At 37.1% G+C, this 8,888-nt stretch overlaps 1 long non-coding RNA gene across 1 annotated transcript; it reads left to right on the forward strand.

Annotated features, from left to right (window-relative positions):
* The first annotated feature begins 682 nt into the window (after nt 1-682).
* LOC147661171 (uncharacterized) lies at nt 683-6,164 on the forward strand. The gene is made up of 2 exons (XR_015306016.1): nt 683-5,318; nt 5,387-6,164. It is a non-coding gene; the product is annotated as an uncharacterized LOC147661171 (long non-coding RNA).
* The last annotated feature ends 2,724 nt before the right edge of the window (nt 6,165-8,888 follow it).

An 8,888-nucleotide genomic window follows, 5' to 3' on the forward strand; every position in this document is an offset into this window, starting at 1 on the left:
TGATATACATACATTAATTCAACAAAGCACTAAATAGGTTTTAATTTCGTAAATTGAACTGCATACTGGAGAGCTACCAGTAGCTCAAGAGCTACTGGTTGGAGAAGCTTGTTGCAATCACAAAGCAGTGGTGGTTGACATGAGCATGCAGTGTGTTTTTCATTGTAGGTTACATTTTTAAGTAGTTCCATTGATTTAAGATATTATTCTTTGCATTTTGAATGAGTCTGATTTGCACTCTAGAAATGTGCATGTAAATGCCAAGACTTTGCCAGATGCCCAGTGTAATGTTGAAAACAGTTCTTCTACCATATAAATGAGGTATTTTCTCTATAACGTGCACATCTATTTATGTCATAAATTTGCAAAGCACCCCCTCAAATAAAAGCCGCCTTGGTTTAGTGCCACAGGACCATGACAGTTCACCCTTTCATTGCATTTGTATGTGCTTTAAAGTTGTAAATTTGTGCACGGTTAAAATTTCCGCATTTAGGGATTTCTGACTGTTTACTATTGAACTTTTAAATAGTCATTCTAAACTAATAAGTTATCATGATAGCTGCACCTGTCAGTCAAATGACGGCAGTCAATATATCGCCTGCGCTGCTACAACAGCTCACCATGCAATACATCCAGGCCCCATTACAGCCTGCCATATTATTCGTAGCGACCCAGCCACCACAATATGCACAATACGTTCAGGCCCAACGACAGCCAGCTGATCAGTACATACAGCCACAGCCCCCAGTACCATACATAGCAGCACAGCATGCCTGCAGAAATGACCAACAAAATTATTATATAAATAACAGAAAGAATGCCTCCAGAAAATCAGGTATACAGGGAAGAGTAAATGGAATGGTACAACTGAGGCTCCAGTCACAGCCAACACAGCGCACTTGTTATTATTGCCACAGAATAGGTCACATGCAAAGACAGTGCCGCAATAGGCTTCGAGACCAAAGCCAGCAACTTATGAGTCCAGCACAACAAGGACTAAGCCCCTATGGCCCCTATGAAGGTGGCCCATGTCCAACAATAGTTCCTGTGAATGCACGTTCCCATGCAACAGCAACAATAGACACCTATACACAAAATGATGCCCCAAAAAGAAAAAAAAAATGCTGCAGCACCCAGGTACTAAGTACAAAATAATTTATTCGTACCAGTATCCGAATTCAGTCCAACAGATCGGGGAGGGTGTTACAACAGGGCACTGACAGTTGATGCTCGCCATTACAAAATAGGGTTTGTGAAATGTTGGCTTGCGTTCAAGTTGAATGATGCCACTAGCCTTAGAGCAACGTAGATGTCGGAGCAGATAATATTAAAATAAAAGAATCTCCCACAGTTTCTTATGCACAGAAATAGTGAGAGAATAGGGGGATAAAATGATGGAATGGAATATACGGCGTTTACTCAGCGTGCACGACATACAGAGAACATGAGCCTGTGTTTAATGTGATGTTAAATATTCTGGTCAGCATAGCCTACATTTAAAAAAGCACATGTTTTTAGATGTTACAAGGTGACAAAAGAGTTAACAGGCTTTCTCTGCTGTTGGAAGTAACCAGCCACAGATTCTGGGCGTTGAGCCAGGCAGGAAATACATTTCCTGTGGTCTGCAACGAGAATTTTTTTGCAGTTGGAACATCGATGATCGCAGGATCACACAAAATGAGAAATATACACATGTGTATATATATAAAAATATATATATATGTGCATAACAGAAGTAATATGTAGGTATATTAATAATTTTATTTCTAGGTTCTTCGACATTGCAGGAAATCTTGTGTATTGATACTGTACGGCGACTGTGCTAAAATGCTTTTAAGCGGTACATGAGCCAGGGACTAAAATACTGATTGTGCATTGACAAAGACAAAAGGCTAACAAAATATTTGAGGCCTACTGGACGTGGCAAGGCTTGTTTATTTCTATGTTGTAAAGAAATGGTACGTTCCTGATTCAGGTAGTTTAGTGAAATGTTTTAGCATTTCGGTTTATGAGCCTGGGGCAGGTTATGAACAGGTGTCACTGTGACAGAGATTTTCAAATATGTTTTACGTTGAGACAAGCTATAGCCCAACATTTTTTTAAGTTCCTTTTTTAGATAATGGATTCTTCTTTAAAGTAACTTATACAAAAAGGCAATATAATTCCCAGATTCTTTCCTTCATTTGGAGTTCCCTCCATACCCCAGCTAGCCAACATACAGAATACAGCAGTGAATAGCACTACTATTACCAGGCCGGTTGAAGTACAGTTGCAGACTTCAGATGGTTGTACATATTTTTTACCTGCTTTAAAAGTTTAAATACCCTGGAATTATGACAGTATCATGTTTTAGGTGTTTAGTGTATTTTTTTAAAGTAATGGATGTTCCAAGGTTTCACAAAATTATTATTTATGCATTAACACAAGTGAAAACTCTTCTGAAATAATGAAAAATATTAAAAACAACAAAAGTTTGTATACACTAACATGCACTGCGAGGTTTCTTTCAAAGTCAGGTTTCCAGGAAGTGGGGCCACATCAGTTCTGGCCTTTGACATGTCAATAATGGAACACAGATCTTGGCCCAAAGACTTTTTGGAAATAATAGACTACTAACCAGCAGCTGTCCCCTTTGCCAAGAGGAAAGAAATAACGGTACAGACTTCAGGGTCAACTCTACAAATCAGAGAAGAATAACTTGTTTCCATTTGACTGTCCAAAAGGAAGAAGGCGGTGACAGCTTGGTCGTTTATGGATTCAGACGTAACCACAACACCTGCCGCACAGAAGTGTCTTATCTAAAGTTATGTATTTTGTATTATAATATTTTGCAATACTGGCAGAAGTGGAATTAGATAGATTGAATTGGGTTTGTCTCATTGTGTTAATAGGAAGACTTGTATTGCTCATATTTGTGAAGTTGCCAATAGCAACAAAGTCACTTCCAATATATCTGTTAGCACATGGAGTAAATAGCCCTTGCAAGCATGCAGAAAGGTTCAACACCCCCTCTACCAGCACAGTTAGCACCCCAGATTAATTGTGTTTGCAACATGTGTCCTCATCGCCCTCTCTGATGGAAGTAATAATGCAATAATAAGAAATAGTGCCCAAGCAGCTAGACAGCATCCTGCTCACGATTCTCTGCAGAGTATGAGATACAGTCAGATGACAACAATAGGTAGACAGAAGACTAAGGCACTGTTACATGACTCATACACTCCCCATGCAGGGAGAACAGATAGCTTTTCTCACCTAGGAAGATACGACCACAGACTATAGAACACCTCCTGCAGGATACACAAACTAATGTCAGATTATTGAGGCCACTGTCTCTAAAGTGTTTATACATAGAACAGGAAGGGACAACTCCTCCACCTCACTGATGCATGAGGTCATCACTGACACATGCAGAATGGAAGTGAAGACAACAAGGCTATTTCAGATGACTGTTCATGATATGGCCCATAGTGTAGTTTTTTTTTGCAGCATCAATGGGTTTATGATAGCGGGTTCTATGTTAGTCGAACATTGCTCCGTCCCCCACACCCTAAATTGCCCATAACAGATTAGAACGGCGCTGTTGTTATTCGCAAAAAGTTACGCCCATGGCAAAATTCAGTGCCCGAGGTCAGTTAAGGTATAAAGAAGCGCTCTTAGGGCAACATAGGGTAGACTAGGATTATAAAATAAGATAGACAGGTTGTCCACTTAGGGTGTATAAAATAAAAATGTCCAAAAGCATGAACTGATTTCAAACTAAAAGACACCTCTTCTCTGTTTTCTAGAATGGCATGTTACCTGTGGGGCGACACTCAAATTGAAAACAGCAGTTTTTTCAGACAATAAATATGGCATCTCTGACCGAATTGACTTTTTCTGGGCCTGCAGAGAATGGCTCTATCTCCAACAGCCCTAACGAAGAAGCAGCCTGAGCTCAAGAGAACATTGCACCAAGTCTCCATGATGGTTCCACCAGCAAATATCTCCAACATCGATGCCCATCTCTGGCTCTGTTATCTGGCTTCACGGACAGGAGCAGTGTGCTCAGTTCTAAGGGTGGACAGTGTTCAAAGACCCACCAAAGGAGTTTGCCGGTTGAACAGAGACCAGCTCTTTTTCCCACAGCATCATTGTGAAGCTCCACACCAAGGCAGAAGGACTCTGGCTTCGAAATACCAAGAGGAGAGTATGCCTTTGGATAAGGAGTGAGCTGTACATTACTAACAACGAAGAACATGGCTCAACTGACCAATGCCATCAACAACTCGAACAAGATAGAAAAGAAATGGATTGCTGGAGGAGATGCCATAGTAGAGAGCCACAGATTTGTTGAACTTTGACTGGATACCTTTGTGGCAGTTCTAAAACGTTTTTATTTTTTGCTGTTTCTTTTTGTGTTGCATCCCGCAGATGAGTGCCATTGTAGGAAAAGAAAGTTAGCACCAAGATAGTGGGGAAAAACTACACTAGCATAGGTATTTACAGGTAGCTGGGTATGAGGACAAAGGTCGTGTTCATTGGGATGGGACTGGAATACGAATGGAGATGAGCGAGTTAGCAGCGCACCTAGCACCCACTTTGGAATACAAATAGCTCCTCCACTTCTCCCAGGTAGAGACTGTCTGAGTAAGAGCCCAATATGAACGCCTGCTTAATGAGCAAGATGCAGAGTATGCGAAAATACTCATTAGGCCAAAAGAAGATAAAGCCAACGAAATAGATCAACAACAAGGTAGCTTTAAGTGTTATGTTAATGACATGCCCTGGATACAGCAACTGGATGAAGGGTCGCAGAGATAATAAGTTAAAAGAATGTTCATTGAATGAACATGAGGAGGGAGATGATAGAGGGGCCTTTTTATCGACCCTGGTAGCCTGAAGGCCCTACATGGCCCTGCGTGATAGAAATCTGAAAACATGCCAAAATAACTAGCTTTCCTCATTAGTAAATAAAGGCCCCAGGGCCCACTATGCTTAAGGCTTAAAAACACACGTTTCTGTGCATTGAACTGAACAAGGTAAAATTAGGCCTTCAAAGATTAGTTAGTTTCATTGCCAGCTTCAAGACGAACACACACACACACACACAGGGTGCCCGTTGGTACAGCTTCCTGAAACCCTTGCTAACGTTATATTTTGAAACATAGCTTGCACAAGTATAAGCAGCAATTTCTAGCAATAAACAGCATCTATCATGGGAGTTCACACTTTCAGATATGTAGAAATGTACGTGACAGAAAAATGTCCTTTTTTATTAATGTACAACATGTAACCATTTTTTTAGAAATAAGTGACGAAAATGTTCTCTTTCTAAGGTACAAGATGTCCTGAAAATGTTCTCTTTCAAAGGTACAAGATGTCCTGAAAATGTTCTCTTTCTAAGGTACAAGATGTCCTGAAAATGTTCTCTTTCTAAGGTACAAGATGTCCTGAAAATGTTCTCTTTCAAAGGTACAAGATGTTCTGTTCTAAAAATATACAGAACATAATGTACTGAAAAGATTTCCTTCCGGTGTAAACCACCTGCATTGAAAGGGCGTAGGTCAGCGTCATCATAGAACCCTAGTTCCTCAATTTTGGGTATATCAGGCCCAAACGTCAAATCTGAAGCCAGAGCTCTGCTGATGCAACCTTTGCATGCAAGCTCTCCGGCTAGCCGATTGTCTGACTTGGGACTTCAAATCCTCTCTCTCAGGTGGTGGACTTCCTAAGCCAGATAATACTCTTGTCTTTTTATATCTCTGTCCTTGCTCTGTATTTTCCATTCACACCCAATTCCTTGCATTTTTAGGTTCCCTTAAACTATTAGGCCCTGCTGGGATAGTCTCCATAGTTGAGGTGCTTCTAGGCACTAGACTTTATAGAGTGTTCTGCTTTCCCTAACTAATTTCTATTGTGCCTTTTAAAAGATCCCAGTCCTTTTTGCACCTTGGATCTCTTTGGAATGTTAAAACTTGCATGGGTAATTCTCTTCAGAAAAGCACCTTTGTAGGCGCTATGGTTTCTTTGAATGCATTCTGAATGTGAACTTGCGTTTTGTTTTAACCCTGACAGATTAAAGTCAGACTTTCAAACATTTCATTGCTCAGGCTGATCAATTAATAAATGCATTTTCTGATGTACTTAAGACTTAACAAATAAAATGCCACTTTTAAATGTGATCTTTTGTCATCTCATATCATTGTTCCTTATTCCTCAGTGAAGTGTTGCGTCGATGATACGTGCACACGGCTCATGACCACAGCAGGGTGGTTTGTCGGTTGTGACTCGTGACCACACCCCCAGAGGGCTTCTGTTCTCCCTCGCTCACAATGTAATGCAGCCCAGTATTTATATTGCAATGCAGGTCACATTTGATTGCACTCTAAAGCTGCATTTGCTTTGCTGTCTTTGGATAATGCACAGCCTGTAACAGCTTGGTGCACTCCTTTTTGCCACACAGAGGAAGATGGAAATCCTCTTGTATGGGATCTTTAAGAAGTACCCAAACTCTCCCCATGCGATATTCTCATCTCAACAAGTTAGCACCTGTGACTGTCAATTTATTAATCTGCACTGAATGAAAAATGTGTTCACATGCCCCGAAGAAGGCTTTAGAATATGGTGTAAAGCAGAGGTGTAGAAACTGATATTCAGACAGAATATCGAGTTTGAAATGTCGACTTACACAAATATCGAGTTGGAAATATAGTGACACAGAAATATTGACAGCGTGAATATTGTGGTCAAGAATATCGAATTTAAGATAAGAAACATTGTTAAAAAAACATATAGAAGTCATTAATATTGTTTGCAAAAATATAGTTGTTTAAAATATCAATTTTTTATTTAGTGTTATGTATTTTAGTTTATATTTTAAATGTATGTGATGTATGTTTTGTTGTATAAGTATTGATTATGTTTTTTAATATGTGTTAAATTTTTAGTAGTTATCTATTTTATTTTAAGTATAGTTTGTGTTTTTTAGTTCCATAGCGGGTTTTGGGTTCATAGGGGAATAGGGTGGAAAGTAATTTAATTATAATAAATGAATGATTATTTTTTGTTTATTAACATTTATTTAATTGAGATTTTATAGTGTTAATTGTGGGAAGTAATTGTTTTGTAATTAATTATTCATTGTTTTTTTATTAAAAACAATTAATTAATTGGTAATTCAATATGGTAATTGTGTAAAACAATTAGGTGCAGATTGTGGGGGTGATAGGGGTAAAGGGAGGGAAGCAATTTATTTGTAATTAATTAATCGTTAATTAATGTTAATTAATGAATTGGAAATCAATTATGGTAATTGTGTAATTTTTGATTAATTAATATGTAGTTGTTAATTTATATTAATTTAATTGATTGAAAATTAATTATGGAAAATGTGTAATTAATTTTAGTTTGTGAGTCGTGGGGTTCATAGGAATAATGGGTGGGAAGTAATTTATGCTTAATTAATTAATAATTAGTTGATAATTTATATTAATTAAGTAATTGAAAATTAAATATGGAAATTGGGTCATTAATTTTAGGTGTGGGTTGTAGGGTTTATATGGGTAAAGGGTCGGAAGTAATTTATGTTCAGTTAATTAATAATTAGTTGATCATTAATTTTAATTAATTAATTGATATCTAATTAGGGTATTTGCTTATATTTTTGTGAGTGTGGGTTTTACTTTCATAGGGGTACAGTGTGGGGAGTAATTAATTTTACTTACTTTATAATTAGCTGTTAAATACTATTAGTTTTTTAAATTGAAAATAAGTTTTAATTGTGTAACTCTTTAAGGCAGAGAAACATAATGGTAAAATATCCTAAGACAAGAAAGGTAATAAAATTCACATTCTCACAACCTGGTTAAAATCATGTTCTAAAATTCATAAAAACGGAAACATAAGGGTTTATATATATCAGAATGTACAGTGTATAACCTTCAATAGTCATAAAGATGGAATGAATGGAAATCCTAGCGGAAAAGGGGGAAGAGGCAAGGTCAGGAAATGCGATACAGAGAAAGGAGACCCAGGACAGGCGGGGAGCGGGGGGGGGGTGTTTGGGGCCGTGAGGGAAGGGAATAAGGGAGGAAAGAGCGAGGGGGGTTAGCAGATAACTATGGGATGGATCAAGGGGAATTTGAATAATAAAGTGTCATGTGCATTGTGCAAAACATCATGTGCAAATATTTTTTCATGTGCAAAGAAGCAGTACATTGCTAGATCTTTTTTTAAAACTTTTTCTTAAAAGACTTTTTTATATATATATAAATATATGTATATATATATATATATATGTCCGCTTCCAAATGCACCAGCTCTGCTCACTTGCGAACAGGTGCTTGTTGCGGAAGGTGCACCCACATATATGAACGCTACACACCTCGTACCTTTTCTTAGAAAACCAATGGTCCAATGGTCCATCAAGAAAGGCGACTGCTGAAGCGCGTCTGGTGTTTTGAGTCAGAAAATAAGCAGGAACTTGACTCATTCCCCGTGAGTGCTTGGTTTTGTACGAAAAGGTACGAGGAGTGTAGCGTTTATATATATATACATATATATATATATATATTGATAGATAGATATAAATATAGATATATATTATTTTCGTTGTACATTTTTGCAAATTTTTAAATTATAAGATACATTAAAATTAATAGTTTATTGTTTTAAAGTAAATATAGATATATTAATTATTATGTATGTGTTTAACTTTTTTCATGAAGTTTATTTTATATATTTGTTAAAATTTATATTATTCTAATTAATTTTTTATAATATTTTATAATTTAACATATTTAGTATTGTTTTATATATATATATATATATATATATATATATATATAAAAACTCGATATTTTGTACAACTATATTTTTTATATCAATATCTTTTTCAATATTTTTGT

Source organism: Lissotriton vulgaris, unplaced genomic scaffold (assembly GCF_964263255.1).
Source record: "Lissotriton vulgaris unplaced genomic scaffold, aLisVul1.2 SCAFFOLD_6969, whole genome shotgun sequence".
Lineage (NCBI taxonomy): Eukaryota > Metazoa > Chordata > Amphibia > Caudata > Salamandridae > Lissotriton > Lissotriton vulgaris.